A 19,985-nucleotide genomic window follows, 5' to 3' on the forward strand; every position below is an offset into this window, starting at 1 on the left:
GACCATTCTGCCGTCCTTGACCATGAGCCTGTCTGCCACTCTGTACCTCCTGGACTCTTCCCTGGTTTTGACCTTTTTTCCTGTCCACGACCATTCTCTTGCCTACTTCTTTGGGATAATAAACATTGTAAGACTCCAACCATCTGCCTCCTGTATCTGCATTTGGGTCTCGCCTTGTACCTTGATAACTCTCCCCTCTTCGAAAACCCCAATTGACCTGCAATGAACGGAAGAAATTGTCAGCTTGTTGCCTCGCAATTAACCAACTGTGGCAAAAACATATTATTAGCATAACTAAAAGTCCCTTGTTCACAATGACCACTTCAAGGTGCCAAACGCAATTTGGAATGCTCATTTAGTTCTGTGGTGCGCTAACGATAGGTCACTAATGACTTTGAGAAAACACTTAATCTTTCCTCCAAGCCAATCAGAAGTTTAATTGTGTTAGCCCTATGAATTGCCGGTGTCTATCGCCGGGGTCAATGCTATGCGGCACGGTTACAAGGACACTAAATTAAATGTGCCATTCAGTAGGGAATATTGAATGAGTATCTAGTCCCTCAGGAGTGTTAAATTAGTGTGGTGTGGTGGAAACGCCTGGCTAATAAAACAACACCTCAGAACGTGTCCTTGTGGATAACTGGTGCTGCATGTGACGAATTCTTGAGACATCTGTATAGGTGTATGTTAATGAGACCTCTGCCTGTTTACACAACGATTCCTCTCATTCAAAGACTTCAGTACCTATTCTACTTAATTGCATGCTTAGAATGTAGCTACACTGTATACCCTCCATAACCACACTACTGATCACTCTACTCTTAAGCCCCAGAAACAGTGCCATTTGACTCTGATGCAGAGAGAGAGAGAAGAGCCAGACATGGACAAGCAATGTCCAAATCCCCCAAAAAAGCAGCAGAGAGCTTGCAAATCAAACGTAAGAACAGATAACACCAAAATGGCAGCCAAAAGAAACGCTGATCTTTATCCAAAAGTGATTAAGGCCCCCAGCCTTTCAGTAACGTGTCAGGGGCCAAGCAATTACTCCATCAAGTGGAGGGAGAGGCCTGTTTATGAGAAAGGGAGATAGCGGATGTTTGATGGCACTATCCGAACACACACACATACTCTCCACAAATAGAGAGGTTTGATGGTTCTATGCGAGCGGTGTGTGTGTTTTATGGCGTCTGTCATTGGGAAACAGGATCCCTTTTCCTGTCACGATTTGCCTTGACTGACATGTATGCTATAGAGCTGGCAGTAAGTGCATTTACTAAGCACCTTTCAAATGGCTCCCACACAATTACTTATAGCTTCCAATTGGCTCATTCATCCCCTCTCCTCTCCCCTGTAACTATTCCCAAAGTTGTTGATGTAAATGAGAATGTGTTCTCAGTCAACTTACCTGGTAAAATTATGGTAAAATAAATAAATAAATAGTGAGAGAAAAAAGTGTCTGTGTGTTTGTACATTTGTGTGCGAGAGAGCGTGAAAGAGAGAGACAGAGAAGCTACATGAGCTTGTAGCACTACGCCTAACCCCTGCTGAAACAAGGGGAAGCGCTGGCTGTTAAAAAGTCTGGTAGCATGTTTACGCCGGCTCAGGTGGTAGGGGAAACGATGGGAGATCTCCCATTAAAATGTAACACATGAATATAATGTGCAGCGTTGTACATTTCATGAGTCATTCCCTCAATCCCTCTCAAGGCCAGCGGTCTCACACAAATACACACACACAGACATACTCAAACACACACATATACACACACCAGTGGAAGCTGGTGGGAGGAGCTATGGGAGGACAGGCTCATTGTAATGGAACAGAGTGAAACATGTAGTTTCCATTTTTAATTGTTTGATACCGTTCCATTTATACCATTCCAGCCACACACATGAACGCACGGGGAGATTGTTCAAGATTGACATCAAAATTGGACATCTGTCTATGTCCCGAGGACGCCTGGAGATGCCTTCAAAACCAGCCACTAGTGGCAACAGAGTGCTATTGCCATCAAGAAAGCTTGGGTTTTGAAAGGGCGTTGTGGACAGGGGTGGTGGATGGGCGTAATCCCATGGGTTAAGGTTTGGGACATGGTAAAAACATTAAGCTGAACCACTCATTCTGAATGGTTAATGTTTTGGAATGGTAAAAAACATTACGTTTAACCAATTATTCTGGATGGTTAATGTAAAGGTTTGGGAAATGGTTAAAACAAAACAATTAAAAACAATTGGAGCAACTTCAAAATTTGATGGTTTTAGAATGTGGATGAACGTACAATTCTGTAGTGAGACTGTGAGAGCTTGATGTGTACGCTTGCCAGCACACACACACACACACACACACACACACACACACACACACACACACACACACACACACACACACACACACACACACACACACACACACACACACACACACACACACACACACAGTTAATATTTTTGGCCTTCAGCTGATACAGCCCTCATTTCCTTTATAAAATCCTTATTGATTCTCCACATTCACAGCAAAGCAAGATATATACCGTAGTGGTCTGTGGAGCCAGCCCAAGGTTAAGTTTACAAATCATTACCTATTTAAATACTGCCAGGCGGACTAAGTAGCTTAATAAACAGACAGGAAATACAGTATGAGAGAGAAGGTCTGGATGGAGCTCTACCTGTTCACCATTATGGTGATGGTGATTCTTATGGAGAACTAGTGAGGTAGCCAAGCCAAGTTTCCCTATGGCGTCCTCCCTCTACCTCCCTCCCTACTTTCTCCTCTAACACTCCTCTCCCTCTATCCATGCCTCTCCTCCTTGCTGCCTCTTTTTCGCTAGTTCTTTCCTATTCTACAATCCATTGCTTTCCCCTACCTCCACCTCTATCTGCCCTCCTCTGTCCTCCCTTCATTTCTATCTCTCTCCCTCCCACACATCCCTCTCTCCCCTCTTGCTCATTCTCTCTCAATCAAGCCTCTGTCCTTTGACATTGTATCCTTTATTTCTTTCTCTCCATCCCTTCCATCTCTCTCTATCACTCCACAGCCCTCACTCCCTCTTCCCTACCCCTCTATATCACTCCACAGCCCTCACTCCCTCTTCCCTCCCCCTCTCCCCCTCTCTCTCGTATCTTTGTCTAACTCCTCTACCATCTCTCTCCACCCCGTCTCTCTTCCTCCCTCCTCTCTCTCTCCCTACAGCAGAAGGGAGTTGAGTTAGTTATAAACTGCTAGGAGGAGGCCTAATAAATGTACATTTCCTGAATGTTCGTTAAACCGGAATGGAGGTGCTTATCTGTTTGGAATTTTAATTAAAGACCTCCCATGAAATGTGGAATGAGAGCGTTCTCATCTATCACTACTATTGTTTTTTCAAATGTGACTGATTGATCACACCACCGTCATAGGCTATTACACAAAAACAACTGAAACATACATAACACAGACAATAATTATTTTCATTTAACTAATCCAGCTCAAGAGAAATAGCTGTTTTCAATACATTTGGAAGATGTAGCCGTTCACACCATTATGTGGCACATTCCTACACAACATTCTTCTATCATTATCTGAAGTCATTATGTGGTGGCATTCTACTTCATAATCACCTGTCAGAAACACTTTTCAATTTCAACTTCAAAGTCCAGCGATAGAAGAGTGCTACCATAACAACTTAAATGTTTCTGAAATGTCCCTGTACATTCCAGTGCCATTTTGAATTGATATTTTCTGGAAACCAAAGAGTACCATTTAACCAGGCACAGCTAGCATTGGGATGGATACAACTCTCTACCAGACCATGACGTTTGGTGAGACTGGGTCACAGCTGCTGTTTCTCACAACAAAATTCACCATAACCCGTGTGTACCCTATTGTCCAAACTGGAGAACGGCATTTTCTACTTGTTTTATGATTCGGTGGTCTGACATGTGGGAACAAAGCATGATGATACGTGCTGGAGTGTGATAATAGGTTTTCATAAATGTTGTTCTATCCAATATGTCTTATCATCTCTGATGAGATCATCAGACACAGACATAAAGTAGATAGAAACCTAGGCATAACAGCAGGCATAACAGCATAGCAAACATATGAGTTTATTATACAGCACATACAGATCAGAATCACACTAATATAACCCTAATCCCTGGTAAACAGGAACTCTGGAAAAGCTAACTTAATGCTAACTTAAGGTGTCATCAAAAGTGTTCTCTCAATGCTCTCTATACCTGCTCTGTATGTTTGACATTTCCAGAGTGAGGGCACAAGCTGTGTCTTTCTCTTACACTACATTACGGTCGCCCTTTTTCTCTTCCTGTGGTGCAACTGTCTCTCAGGCTGGAGCTAGGTCATGGAGTTAGTCAAGCGAATCAAACGCTACCTGGCTGCCCAGGAGAATCAGTGGTTTGAACGTGCACACTAGAGTGGTGATATATCTCCATCCTTTTCTCTACCTTCAACTTTGGACCGTGAACCTCTGGCCAGAGACTTCAATGTCTCTCATGGTACATTAATCACAGGACAAATACTAAAAGTGTAAAGGACTAAAATACAAGAAGGTTAAGGAGTAAGGGACAGAGAAAATGCAGGATGATGTGATGTGAGACCAGGTTTGGAGATGTACTGGGGCGTTGGTATGGTCTAATGCACAGTGTTCATCAGGGTAGAAGACATAAGTAGACTAGGGTCTAAGAACACGGCCATAAGTGGAGAGTTCACTACAATAGAAGTAGCAAGACAACTGAATGGTCTAAATATATTCTTCAAAGTGCAATTAGATTAATAATCTTCCACGTCTTCTCTGACTGAACACCACCTCCACCCGCTACAAAAATAAATCCTGAACATTTGATCTTTCCCATTTAACAATTGACATATCATTTGTGGTTACTGAGACATCTGTTCATTAACACAGTACTTAATTTTGTTTATCTGTCGGCCCCAGCCTCAAACTCAGGCCCTGTGTGTAGCTAACTGACACTCTCTACCCATTCATCGCCATTTACCCGTTGTTGTTGTTGTTGTCTTAAGCCGTTTACCCGTTGTTGTCTTAGCCCTCCCAATCAATACCTGCGATTGCTTTATGCCTCCTTCTAATGTCAATATGCCTGGTATAATGTTGCTTAGGGTAGCTTTCATTGTTTTGTTTTTCTGCGGAGACCTTGTCCCGCTCTACATGCCTCGGTTAGCTCCCTTGCCCCACTCCCCACACATGCGGAGACCGCACCTAGCTTGACTGACGCCTCCAGAGACGCAGCCCCTCTCATCGTCACTCAATGCCTAGGTTTACCTCCACTGTACTCGCACCCTACCATGCCCTTGTCTGTGCATTATGCCCTGAATCTATCCTAACAAGCCCAGAAGTCTGTTCAGAACAGTTCTTATAGCATTTAGCCGTACCCTTATCCTACACCTCCTCTGTTCCTCTGGTGATGTAGAGGTTAACTTCATTGGGATAGGGGGCAGCATTTTCACTTTTGGATGAAAAGCGTGCCCAGAGTAAACTGCCTGCTACTCAGTCGCAGATGCTAATATATGCTTATTATTAGTAGTATTGGATAGAAAACACTCTGAAGTTTCTAAAACTGTTTGAATGATATCTGTGAGTATAACAGAAATCTGAGGTTTGTAGTTTTTCAACTCAGCCCCTATTGAAGATATAGTGGGATATTGGTCATTGTGCACTTCATAAGGCTTCCACTAGATGCCATCAGTCTTTAGAACATTGTTTCTTGGCTTCTACTGTGAAGGGGGGCTGAATGAGAGGGGAATGTGTCAGAGGTCTGGCAGAGAGCCACGTGCTGGTGACTCGAGGTCATGAGAGAGTTACCTCTCATTCCATTGCTTTTCTAAAGACAAAGGAATTCCCCGGTTGGAACATTATTGAATATTTATGTTAAAAACATGCTAATGATTGATTCTATACTTTGTTTGATATGTTTCTACGACCAGTAATATAACTTTATGGACTTTTCGTCCAACCTTCCCGCTGGACTTGCACGTGCGTTTGGATTTATCAAACATTTATTGTGGAACTGGGATTCCTGGGAGTCCATTTTGGTGAAGATCATCAAAGGTAAGCGAATAATTATAATGCTATTTCTCACTAATGTTGACTGCACAACATGGTGGATATTTCTTTGGCGGGATTGGGCTCTGAGAGCCGTACTCAGATTATTGCATGGTATGCTTTTTCCATAAAGTTTTTTTGAAATCTGACACAGCGGTTCCATTAAGGAGATGTTTATCTAAAGTTCCATGTAAAATAGTTGTATCTATTATCAATGTTTATTAGGAGTATTTCTGTAAACTAATGTGGCTCTCTGCAAAATCACAGCATGTTTTGGAACTACTGAACATATCTCATTTTACATTGGCGTGTTTTTTGGATATAAATATGCACTTTATCGAACAAAACATACATGTAGTGTGCAACATTTAGTCCTATGAGTGTCATCTGATGAAAATCATCAAAGGTTAGTGATTAATGTTATCTATATTTGTACTTTTTGTGACTCCTCTCTTTGGCTGGAAAATGGCTCTGTTTTTCTGTGACTTTGTAGTGACCTAACATAATAGTTTGTGGAGCTTTTGCTGTAAAGCCTATTTGAAATAGGACACTGTGGGTGGATTAACGAGAATTTTATCTTTAAAATTATGCCTAATACTTGTATGTTTGGGAAATTTGAATTATGAGATTTCTGTCGTTGGAATTTGGCGCCCTACAATTTCACTGGCTGTTGCCGCTAGCAGAACCACGTTTCCAGACAGGTTAACCCAGGTCCTGTGTGTCCCCAGGCACTCATTTGTTGACTTTTATAACTGGAAAAGCCTTGTGTTCATGCATGCTAACATCAGAAGACCACCCTTAGTTTGCTTTATTCACTGCTTTAGCACACTCCGCCAACCATCATGTCCTAGCCGTGTCCGAATAAAGGGGGCGGAGTAGCAATATACTGTAGCGATAGCCTGCATAGTTCTTGGGCATAGACTATCCAGGTCTATGCACAAACAGTTCGAGCTACTACTTTTAAATATCCATCTCTCCAGAAATAAGTCTCTCACTGTTGCCGCTTGTTATAGACCCCCCTCAGCTCCCAGCTGTGCCCTGGACACCATATGGGAATTCATTGGCCCCGTCAGAGTTCATGCTGTTAGGTGACCTAAACTGGGATGTATTAACATATTACTAGGTACAACCCCAAATCCGTAAACATGGGCACCCTCATAGATATTATCCTGACCAACTTGCACTCTAAATACACATCTGTTGTTTTCAACCACGATATCTGCGAACACTGCCTCATTGCCTGCGTCCGTTATGGGTCTGCGGTCAAACGACCACCCTTCATCACTGTCAAACGCTCCATAAAACACCTCTGCGAGCAGGCCTTTCTAGTTAACCTGGCCCGGGTATCCTGGAAGGATACTGACTTCAACCCGTCAGTAGAGGATGCCTGGTTGTTCTTCAAAAGTTCCTTCCTCACAATCTTAAATAAGCATGCCCCTTTCAAAAAATGTAGACCTAAGAAAAGATATAGCCCTTGGTACACTCAAGATTTGACTGCCCTTGACCATCACAAAAACATCATGTGGTGCACTACACTAGCTTCGAATTGTCCACGGGATATGCAACTTTTCAGGGAAGTCAGGAACCAATATACACAGTCAGTTAGGAAAGCAAAGGCAAGCTTTTTCAAACAGAAATTTGCATCCTGCAGCACTAAATCCAAACAGATTTTGGACACTGCAATGTCCATGGAGAATAAGAGCAACTCCTCTCAGCTGCCCACTGCACTGAGGCTAGGAAACACTGTCACCACCGATAAATCCATGATAGTCGAGAATTTCAATAAGAATTTCTCTACGACTGGCCACGCTTTCCACCTGGTTACCCCAACCCCGGGCCAACAGCTCCGCACCCTCCGCAGCACCTTTCGAATCCCACCGTACCTTCTCCGCTATGCATTCCGGTTTCCAAGCTGGTCACGGGTGCACCTCAGCCACGCTCAAGGTACTAAACAATATCATAACCACCATCGATAAAATAAAGTAATGTGCAGCTGTCTTCATCGACCTGGCCAAGGCTTTCGACTCTGTCAATCACTGTATTTTTATTGGCAGACTCAACAGCCTTGGTTTCTCTAATGACTGCCTCGCCTGGTTCACCAACAACTTCGCAGACAGAGTTCAGTGTGTCAAATCGGAGGGCCTGTTGTCCGGACCTCTGGCAGTCTCTATTGGGGTGAACCAGGGGATAAATTCTCGGGCCGACTCTTTTCTCTGTATACATCAATGATGTCGCTCTTGCTGCGGGTGATTCCCTGATTCTCCTCTACGCAGACGACACCATTCTGTATACATCTGGCCCTTCTTTGGACACTGTGTTAACTAACCTCCAAACAAGCTTCAATGCCATACAACACTCCTTCCGTGGCCTCCAACTGCTCGTAAAAGCTATTAAAACCAAATGCATGCTTTTCAACTGATCACGGCCCTCGCCCGCCCGCCTAGCATCACTACATTGGACACTTCTGACTTAGAATATGTGGACAACTACAAATACCTAGGTGTCTGGCTAGACTGTAAACTCTCCTTCCAGACTCATATTAAGCATCTCCAATCCAAAATTAAATCTAGAATCGGCTTCCTATTTCACAACAAAGCCTCCTACACTCATGCTGCCAAACATACCCTCGTAAAACTGACTATCCTGCCGATCCTTGACTTCTGCGATGTCATATACAAATTTGCGGGGTAAGTGTTGGAGGCTGTCTATCACAGTACCATCCATGTTGTCACCAAAGCCCCATATACTACCCACCATTGTGACCTGTCTTCTCTCGTAGGCTGGTCCTCGTTACATATTCATCGCCAAACCCACTGGCTCCAGGTCATCTATAAGTCTTTGCTAGATAAAGCTCCACCTTATCTCAGCTCACTGGTCACCATAGCAACACCCACCCGTAGCACGCACTACAGCAGGTATATTTCACTGGTCATCCCCAAAGCCAACACCTCAGTTGGCCTCAATTCCTTCCAGTTCTCTGCTGCCAATGACTGGAACGAATTACACAAATCACTGAAGTTGGAGACTTACCGCTCGCTGTAGTTGTACACAGCCCTGTAAATATCCCATCCAACCAACTACCTACCTCATCCCCATACTCTTTTTTTTGCACACCAGTATCTCTACTTGCACATCCTCATCTGCGCATATATCACTCCAGTGTTAATTGCTAAATTGTAATTATTTCACCACTATGTCCTATTTATTGCCTTACCTCCTTACTTCATTTTCACACACATTTTCTATTGCGTTACTGACTGTATGTTTGTTTATCCCATGCCCTATCTTGGCAAGATCGCAGTTGTAAATGATAACTTGCTCTCAACTGGCCTACCTGGTTAAATAAAGGTGAAATAAATAAATATATTCTACTATATTCTTCCAGTGAGGGACAGGAATTAGCTTGGAGTTGGTCTTTTCTCATCTTCTCTTTTTACTATTTTTCACAGCTTGGGTATTTTTCTCTTTTCCCCCTGTCAGGCAGAGATTGGTGAGGGAAATAAGAAGGGAGGGAGTCTTTCTTCACCACAGGCATACCAGTGTGTGTCATTGTGAGTCTTCCTCAGAGGTGACACGACGAGACGACAGCAGGACACCTGATTAACGCTTAGACGCATCTCCTAACATTTTTATTACTTTTTTTTCAATGTTGTCTCCCTGTCTGTCACCTTGCTGGAGCAGCAGACTGATATGTCCAATATGGAGGATGTGTTGTAAAAAAATAAAGAGAAAACTGTTAAAAATGTGTTTCCGATAGTGTGCCGTTGTAGTCATAGGATCTGTCTGGTGCAATTAAAAATGCAATACTTGTTCCTTTAAGTGGCCTGCGTTGAGATATGCTTTCTCTCTCAGCAGGTGACACCGGGGGGAATGGTCGCTGTCATCCATCAACTAAGTGATCCATTGGCTCAACGTGATACGGACCACCAATAATGCGGCTAGACTTGGCATGGGGCCACCCGCCAGCATTAACATCCTGATAAAACAGTGTCAGGGTGGTAGATGACGGCTGGTGTGTGTTACCATGCCAATCCTCTCCCACCATCCCACCAGCCACGATGTCATCCATTATTGCTATTTGCGTCTGTTTATGATTGATCAGCCATTTTGGAGAATCGCTTTGGCAGTAGTTGTTCCCTGCACTTTTTGTGATTTATGTCTTTCCAGCGTAAACGATGAGAGATGTTAGCGAATCACAGAGCCAAAGGGGATGAAACCAGTGTGTAAATACACATACTGTAACACAGTCTGTCTGTCACAGATTCATTTCCATTATCTTCCCCTGTTGAGAGACATGGTCTTGAAGGTGAATCTGTACATTATTTAAATGGCAGAAAATGTATATCTATTTCCAAATGTACAATTCAAAAGAGCCCTGTTGGTTAAAATAGACCTGGGAATGATCAAATTAATTCATTGAATTTCAGAGCATTGAGAATAATAAAAGGGGAAAGTCTTTAAATATAACAATTATTTAAAAAATTATAAAAATATAAAAATTATATTTAGAAGGCTATTTCTCCATCTTAAAAACACAACTAAGCCAGAAACAACAAAAATATTATACAGAATATTGCTACAGTGTCCGTATTATGAGAGCATACTGTAACTCGGTGAAAGTTTGATGTTAGATAATACACACAGTTGATGTAAATTGGAAAATATGGTGACTCAGTCATGTAGAAACTCACTCTTCAGCTGTCATTATTGTACACAGGCCCTGAAGGTCTATCCATTGGCTCATTCAGGTCTGGCATGGGTCACTTATACACAGTGCTTTTGTGGATTCCTGATTGTTTTCTTTCCATTCTCCCTCTTCTGTTCCAGCATTTGTCTCTGATGGCCTGGAAGGGAAATGTGGTTCTTTCCCCTGCAGACATTTTCAGATGGGCCAATGCAAACAACAGATTTTCCCTTTTTCTGCTCTTGTTTCGGTTCAGTTCCCTGGCCTGAAGGTTGGTTCTGTCTGACAGAAGATTCAGATCTAAATAACGCTAAACAGGCCGTCTGTAACGTTCTGAGAGGGCGAGAAGTCAGGCGCAGGAAGCAGAGAGTTCAGGCCAGTGCTACTTTAATGCACAAAACACGGCGAACATAAGCCAACCCCACGAAAACACAGGGCGTATAAACAAACAAATGTCCCAAACAGGGGGACTTAAACTGTCCAGGAAAACCCACGAAATGGGAAAACACGAAACCCAAAGACGTGCACACAAGTTACACAAAACAGAAGGTCACAATAATTAATCCCGTACTAATATTATACCCAACTCAAAACAGGTGCACTCAATAAACACATAAGGAGGGGGAGGAAATAATCAGTGGCAGCGAGTAGGCCGGCGACGACGAGCGCCACGGGAAGGGGAGACACCTTCGGTCGGAGTCGTGACACCGTCATTGTAAATAAGAATGTATTCTTAACTCACTTGCCTAGTTAAATAAAGGTAAAATAAAAAACATTTAAAAAAATACATTGCAGTCTTGTTAATACAATATCATTTATCAAATTTGTTTGGATCCCAGAGCATTCCTCCTTTGCCAAAATAATCCAACAATCCACTGACAGTTGTGGCATGTGTCAAAATAAAAAGCAACTCTAAAATGTGCAGTTTTGTCACATAACACAATAACACAGATGTCTAAGGTTGAGGGAGCATGCAATAGGCATGGTGAATGCAGGAATGTCCACCAGAGCTCTTGAGAGAGAATTAAATGTTAATTTCACTACCATAATCCGCCTCCAACGTCGTTTTAGTGAGTTTGGCAGTACGTCCAAGCGGCCTCACAACCGCAGACCACGTGGTCTGGGTGATTGTTAAGGGAATTTTTATCAATGATGACTAATTATGTATACATTTCAATCAGGACTGACTAGTCCAAATGCTATTATGTACTGTACATGTATGAATTTTCTTATCTTGCTTATTTTTTTCATTTAGCAATGGCTTTTTCCTGGCCACTTTTCCGTAAAGCCCAGCTCTCTGGAGTGTACGGCTTAAAGTGGTTCTATGGACAGATACCCCAATCTCCGTTGTAGAGCTTTGCCGCTCCATCAGGGTTACCTTGGGTCTCTTTAATGCCCTCCTTGACTGGTACGTGAGTTTTGGTGGGCGGCCCTCTTGACAGGTTTGTTGTGGCGCCATAGTCTTTCCATTTTTTTTTAAATGGATTTAATGGTGCTCAGTGGGATGTTGAAAGTATCTGATATTTTTCAATAACTCAACCCTGATCTGTACTTCCCCACAACTTTGTCCCTGAGCTGTTAGGAGAGCTCCTTAGTCTTCATGGTGCCGCTTGCTTGGTGGTGCACCTTGCTTGGTGGTGTTGTAGACCCTGGGGCTTTTCAGAACAGCTGTATATATATATACTGAGATAATGTGACAGATCATGTGACACTTAGATTGCACACAGGTGGACTTTATTTAATTAATTATGTGACTTCTGAAGGTAATTGGTTGCACCATATATTATGCACGCACCACTTTTCCGTTAAGAATTCTTTAGAATTTTTTTAAACAAATAATTGTTTTTGTTTCACTTCACCAATTTGAACTATTTTGTGTATGTCCATTACATGAAATCCAAATAAAAATCCATTTAAATGACATGTTGTAGTGTAACAAAATAGGAAAATCACCAAGGGGGGTGAATACTTTTGCAAGGCACTGTATATGTATTCCCAGTCATGTGAAATCCATAGTTTAGGGCCTAATGAATTTATTTAAATTGACGAATTGACTTTTTTATTTTATACTCCTATTTTACTAGGTAAGCTGACTGAGAACACATTCTCATTTACAGTAACAATTTGGGGAATAGTTACAGGGGAGAGGAGGGGGGATGAAATAGCCAATTGTAAAATGGGGATGATTAAATGGCTGAGATGGTATGAGAGCCAGATTAAGAATTTTGCCAGGACACCGGGGTTAACAACCCTACTCTTACGATAAGTGCCATGGGATCTTTAGTGACTCCAGAGATTCAGGACACCCATTTAACATCCCATCTGAAAGACAACACCATACACATGGCAATGTCCCCAATCAATGCCCTGTGGCTTTGAGATACTTTTTATTTAGTATTTAAGGATGCCTCCTTCTGGCCCTCCAACACCACTTCCAGCATCATTTGGTCTCCCATCCAGGGACTAACCAGGACTGACCTTGCTTAACTTCAGAAGCAAGCCAGCAGTGAGATGCAGTGTGGTACAGTCTGCTGCTGGCAAATGAACTGTAACTCAGTAAAATCTTTGAAATTGTTGAATGTTGGGTTTATATTTTCGCTCAGTGTATAATCCCATAACGTTTAGCAAAGCAACGGCTTGCAAGGCTACCTCATCCTTATTCCAAAGCAATGAACCAGAGTTTAAAATAACAAGACCATACAACTTTTATTTACATTGCTTCCTATATGTCACATTAAGGCAGGGTCCCAACCATCTCCCCAGTTGGCTTTCAAACTAGAAACTACTTTCAGAAGAGGCAGCAGAGGTACATCATACGAAACATACTAAACTAATCTGGTAAAAACATCACAACTTAAAAAGGTACGTGGGTCAATAGAAAATATACCCCGGTCCTTACTTTGCGAAATGGGCACATATCCCAATTACATTGTAAATAAAATCATTCAAATGGATCGTTTCCCATTGCAATAAAGACGTAACAAACTTTATAAAGTAAGCCATGTTTACTGACAGTATTGCCTGAACCCTAATCTCTCGTGGACAGACTATGTAAACATAAATGGTACTGTAGATCTGTCATGATATAACGGGATGTGTGAGATCAGCAGCATTAGTTCCGGTGCTTGGGTTTTTCGTCACTGGCGAATTGGACAAATCAGGAATATTGTAGGTGTTAGAAGGGAAGGGGACATCTGTCCCATAGACTTGCCCGTACCTTGCAAAGAGAGAGGTTGGAGCTCTTCGTCCTATCTATTTTCATAACACGTATAGACTCAGAGCTTAATCGAGCATCTGACCAATTACGAAGTACTTTAGTTCTGGGTTAACCGAAATAACCTAAACCCAAACCAAGACCCATCGACAGTTCCTTATGTGATTTGGATGATATAGCTAGCTAGATATAGCTGCACGTCACTTCACTAAAGGTTTTCTGGTCAATTAATGAGTTCAAATCTCTTTCTGATTTTTCATGATGAAGCCTTTTATCTGAAATGTGAAAATTAAGGTGATGAAGAGGTATTTGTCAAGGGTTCTTCTGGTGGCCTTGGCCTTTTAGAAGACGGTTAACACACCCCAACCCCCTGTCACCCTTTCAACCTCAGCCTGCCATGTGAAGACTGTAGGCTCATCGTTTGCTCTGTATTCAGCCAGCTGTCATGGAAGTAGTGGACACAACTCACACACTCCGAGTTTCACATTGATATTAGCAGTATTCTCTCACACAATCACCCTATCTCAACAACCACACAGACATATTAAACCCCGCTCAACGCCGTGGGTGACCCTCCGTACTGTTCATGGCTACAAACGAGGGACAGATGTCTCTTAAACAGCAGACAGCTTAATCTCATTAGTCAGTGAATCTTTAACCATAAGGAGCTGTTTGGGAAAGAGGGGAGAAAATCAGTGATTCGCCATCGATAAAATCCTGATTGATTCTTGATTCTGTTTTCTGTTTTGAAAACGAACGGCAGTCTCATTGATGTAGTTTTTCCCCCCATCCCTAATAGAAGCTGAGAAAATAGATATAGGCAATTCACCTTGAGTGAGTTTGTGAAGCAAAGGCCCAGACAGAGAATTTCTTCCATTCTTTCATGCCTGGGTATTTCCATATGTCCCCAATAGCTCCCCTACCCATCCATCACATTTCACTGTGGGCTGTCCAGGGCTAACGCATACTCACAGCCCAGCAGTCGGTCAAATTGAACGTAATGCCATAATTCCTTAGCAGTCAAGGTGGGCAAACAGATGAAATTCAGTATATGTCTTTCCTTTAAACCTTATTCAAGGGTTGAATAGGCTTCTTTATTTATGTGGGGGTGGGGGATTTGCTATTTGCGTAAGTGCTCATGGTATCGTATCACGTGTGTGTCTTTGTATCACATGTATGCATGTATTTGTGTGGCATGTGTATGTGTGTGTAAGAGAGAGAGAGAGGAGCGAGAGAGATGAGAGAGAGGAGAGAGGAGAGAGAGAGTGAGAGAGAGTATCAAAGAGTCACAGCCATGCTGATACAACATGTTTAAGATTAATTAAAGGTTCTTGCTCTGGCTCTTGCTTTAAAGATGTGATGTCATGTGATGTTAGCTCACCAAGAAGCCCCACCACAGTAAACTGTTGACTCACTACTGGATAATGAAATGCATTTACCTAATCCCATTTGCCCTTTAAGGACATTGCAGTATGAACAAAATAGCAAAGAGGCCTCTTCTGTTGCCACTACAATTAAATAACATAGAGTATGGTATAAAATGTCTGCTAAACACTACAACTAACTAACATATTAGAGTATGGTATAAAACGTCTGCCTATTTGCCAAATAAATATCTTATAAGCTCTAAGAGAAAGACATTTTGAACACCCAGTAAGGAACTCCTTTGTGGTTTGAGGTTAATGTTTTTATTTCACCTTTTTTTAACCGGGTAGGCTAGTTGATAACAAGTTCTCACTTATAACTGCGACCTGGCCAAGATAAAGCAAAGCAGTGCAACACAAACAACAACACATGGAATAAACAAGCAATAACACAATAGAAAAAAAATAAAGTCTATATTCAGTTTGTGCAAATGGCGTGAGGCGGAAAGGCAATAAAAAGGCCATAGAAGTGAAGTAATTACAATTTAGCAGATTAACACTGGAGTGATAGATGAGCAGATGATGATGAGCAGATGATGATGTGCAAGTAGTGATTCTGGTGTGCAAAAGAGCAGAAAGGTAAATAAAAACAATATGGGGTTGAGGTAGGTAGATTGGGTAGGCTATTTACAGATGGACTATGTACAACTGCAGTGATCAGATAGCTGCTCAGATAGTAACTTTAAACTAACTTTAAAGCTGAGGGAAATGTAAGTCTCCAGCTTCAGCGATTTTTGCAATTAGTTCCAGTCACTGGCAGCAGAGAACTGGAAGGAAAGGCGGCCAAAGGAGGTGTTTGCTTTGGGGATGACCAGTGAGATATACCTGCTGGAGCATGTGCTACGGGTGGGTGTTGTTATCATGACCAGTGAGCTGAGATAAGGCTGAGCTTTACCTAGCATAGACTTATAGATGACCTGGAGCCAGTGGGTCTGGTGACAAATATGTTGCGAGGGCCAGCCGACTAGAGCATACAGGTCGCAGTGGTGGGTGGTATAAGGGACTTTGGTAACAAGATGGATGGCACTGTGATAGACTGCATCCAGTTTGAGTAGAGTATTGGAAGTTATTTTGCAGATGACATCACCGAAGTTGAGGATCGGTAGGATAGTCAGTTTTACGAGGGTACGTTTGGCAGCGTGAATGAAGGAGGCTTTGTTGCGAAATAGAAAGCTGTTTCTAGATTTGATTTTGGATTGGAGATGTTTGATATGAGTCTGGAAGGAGAGTTTGCAGTCTAGCCAGACACCTAGGTATTTGTAGTTGTCCACATATTCTAGGTCAGAACCGTCCAGAGAAGTGATGCTACTCGGGCGGGCGGGTGCCGGCAGCGAACGGTTGAAAAGCATGCTGTCACGAATCCCATTTCCTGAGTCTGTTTTTTGCCTGTGTTCTGTCCTGGAGTGTTTTTTCCGGCGTCCTGGAACGCACCCTGTCTGGTTGCCGGGCAAGGTAGCCAGTTGGGAGTTCTGATTACCCGCACCTGTATCCCATCAGCTATCTGCACACCTGGTCCTGATCATCATCTCTCCTCTTCATAAGCCCGGACCTGACATCCATTTCCTGCCGGATCGTTAGCCATGAACAGTATGTTGTGCCATAGTATCAGCCTCAAGTTGGATAGAATTTGTTTTGTTGTTTTTTACGAATTGCTTGCCTTAAACTTACCTCCGTTTGTTCTGTCTTCAGTTACTCACCCGGATCATTTACCCCATTCCCGCCTGGTTGTCGGAGGATTCTGCTACCCCATTGGATCCACCTATTTACTCCCATCAACTTACCACCGCTGCCCGCTACGCCACCTGGATATATCTACCCATTCACATTCACTTGCAAATAAATACTCACCTTCTTCCTACTCTCCTTGTCCTGGTCTGCTTTTGGGTTCGATTATGAAAAAACATGACACATGCATTTGATTTTACAAGAGTTTAAGAGCAGTTGGAGGCCACGGAAGGAGTATTGTATGGCATTGAAGCTCATTTAATACAGTGTCCAAAGAAGGGCCAGATGTATACAGAATGGTGTCGTCTGCATAGAGTAGGATTAGGGAATCACCCGCAGCAAGAGCGACATTGTTGATATATACAGAGAAAAGAGACGGCCTGAGAAATGAACCCTGTGGCACCCCCATAGAGACTGCCAGATGTCCGGACAACAGGCCCTTCGATTTGACACACTGAACTCTGTCTGCGAAGTAGTTGGTGAACCAGGCGAGGCAGTCATTTGAGTAACCAAGGCTATCGAGTCTGCCGATAAGTATAAGGTGTTTGACAGAGTCAAAAGCCTTGGCCAGGTCGATGAAGACGGCTGCACAGTACAGTCTTTTATCGATGGCGGTTATGATACCGTTTAGTATCTTGAGCGTTGCTGAGGTGCACCCATGACCAGCTCCGAAACCGGATTGCACAGCGGAGAAGGTACGGTGGGATTCTAAATGGTCAATAATCTGTTTATTAACTTGGCTTTCGAAGACTTTAGAAAGGCAGGGCAGGATGGATATAGGTTTACAGCAGTTCCGGTCTAGAGTGTCACACCCTTTGAAGAGGGGGATGACCGCGGCAGCTTTCCAATCTTTACGGATCTTGGATGATATGAAAAAGATGTTGAACAGACTGCTAATAGGGGTTTCAACAATGGTGGCAGAAAATTTTAGAAAGAAAGGGTCCAGATTGTCTAGCCCAGCTGATTTGTATGGTCCAGGTTTCGCAGCTCTTTCAGAACATCTAATATCTGGATTTGGGTGAAGGAGAAGCTGAGGAGGCTCGGGCAAGTAGCTGCGGAGCTATTGGTCGGGGTTGGGGAAGGCAGGAGGAAAGCATGGCCAGCCATAGAGAAATGCTATCGAGTCTGGTGACCGTGTTACCTAGCCTTAGTGCAGTGGGCAGCTGAGAGGTGCTCTTGTTCTCCAAGGACTTTACAGTGTCCCAAAACCTTTTGGAGGATTTTTTACCTTTTGTGACTAGGGGGCAGTATTTTCATTTTTGGAAAAATAACGTTCCTGTAGTAAATTGGATATTTTGTCAGGACAAGATGCTAGAATATGCATATAATTGACAGCTTAGGATGGAAAAACAAAATATTGTCTGTGAGTTTAACAGAACTGATATTGCAGGCGAAAGCCTGAGAAAAATCCAATCCAGAAGTGACACATCTTATGAAAGCTCTGTGTTCCAATGAGTCCCTATTGAGCAGTGAATGGGCTATCAACCAGATTACCTTTTCTCCGTATTCCCCAAGGTGTCTACAGCATTGTGACGTAGTTTTACGCATTTATGTTAAAGAATACCCGTAAGCGGCTACATTGCGCAAGTGGTCACCGGATGGCTCTCAGAGTGATTCTCGCGTAAAATACAGAGGTAGCCATTATTCCAATCGGTCATACTGAAAAACCAATTGTGGATATATTATCGAATAGATTTTGAAAAACACCTTGAGGATTGATTATAAACAACGTTTGCCATGTTTCTGTCGATATTATGGAGCTAATTTGGAACATTTGTAGTCGTTTTTGTGACTGCAATTTCTGGGCGATTTCTCAGCCATACGTGAAGAACAAACTATTCAAGCTATTTTGCCTACAAAAATAATATTTTTGGAAAAAAAGGAACATTGGCTATCTAACTGGGAGTCTCGTGAGTGAAAACATCCGAAGCTCATCAAAGGTAAACAATTTAATTTGATTGGTTTTCTGATTTCCGTGACCAAGGTACCTGCTGCTAGCTGGACAAAATGCTATGCTAGGCTATCGATAAACTTACACAAATGCTTGTCTAGCTTTGGCTGTAAAGCATATTTTGAAAATCTGAGATGACAGGGTGATTGACAAAAGGCTAAGCTGTGTCTCAATTTATTTCACTTGTGATTTTCATGAATAGGAATATTTTCTAGGAATATTGCTAATGCTGATTAGTGTCAGTCGATGATTACGCTCCCGGACCAGGGATGGGGATTTACTAGAGGTTAAAATGTATTTGACCTTTATTTAAGTAGGCAAGTCAGTTAAGATGGTGAGGAAATTACTTTTAAAGAATAACCAGGTATCGTCGACTGACGTGATGAGGTCAGTATCCTTCCAGGATACCCTGGCCAGGTCGAATAGAAAGGCCTGCTCGCTGAAGTGTTTAAGGGAGCGTTTGACAGTGATGAGGGGTGGTCGTTTGACCATGGACCCATAGCGGATGCAGGCAATGAGGCAGTGTTCGCTGAGATCCTGATTGGAAACAGCAGAGGTGTATTTTGAGGGCAAGTTGGTCAGGATAAAATCTTTGAGTTTGCCCATGTTTACGGATTTAGGGTTGTACCTGGTGGTTTCCTTAATAATGTGCGTGAGATTGAGGGCATCTAGCTTAGATTGTAGGACTGCTGGGGTGTTAAGCATATCCCAGTTTAGGTCACCTAACAGAATTAACTCTGAAGATAGATGGGGGGCAATCAATTCACATATGGTGTCCAGGGCACAGCTGGGAGCTGACGGGGGTCTATAACAGGCGGCAACAGTGAGAGACTTTTTTTCTGGAGAGATTCGTTTTTAAAATTAGAAGCTCAAAATGTTTGTGACCTGTAAAGTATGACAGAACTTTTCAAGCTATCTCTGCAGTAGAT

The 19,985-nt window shown here is 42.7% G+C and overlaps 1 pseudogene; it reads right to left on the reverse strand.

Annotated features, from left to right (window-relative positions):
* LOC135520755 (VPS10 domain-containing receptor SorCS1-like) overlaps nt 1-19,985 on the reverse strand; it is a 120,805-nt pseudogene that overhangs the window by 43,152 nt on the left and 57,668 nt on the right.

This window comes from Oncorhynchus masou, chromosome 4, assembly GCF_036934945.1.
Source record: "Oncorhynchus masou masou isolate Uvic2021 chromosome 4, UVic_Omas_1.1, whole genome shotgun sequence".
In the NCBI taxonomy this organism is placed as follows: domain Eukaryota; kingdom Metazoa; phylum Chordata; class Actinopteri; order Salmoniformes; family Salmonidae; genus Oncorhynchus; species Oncorhynchus masou.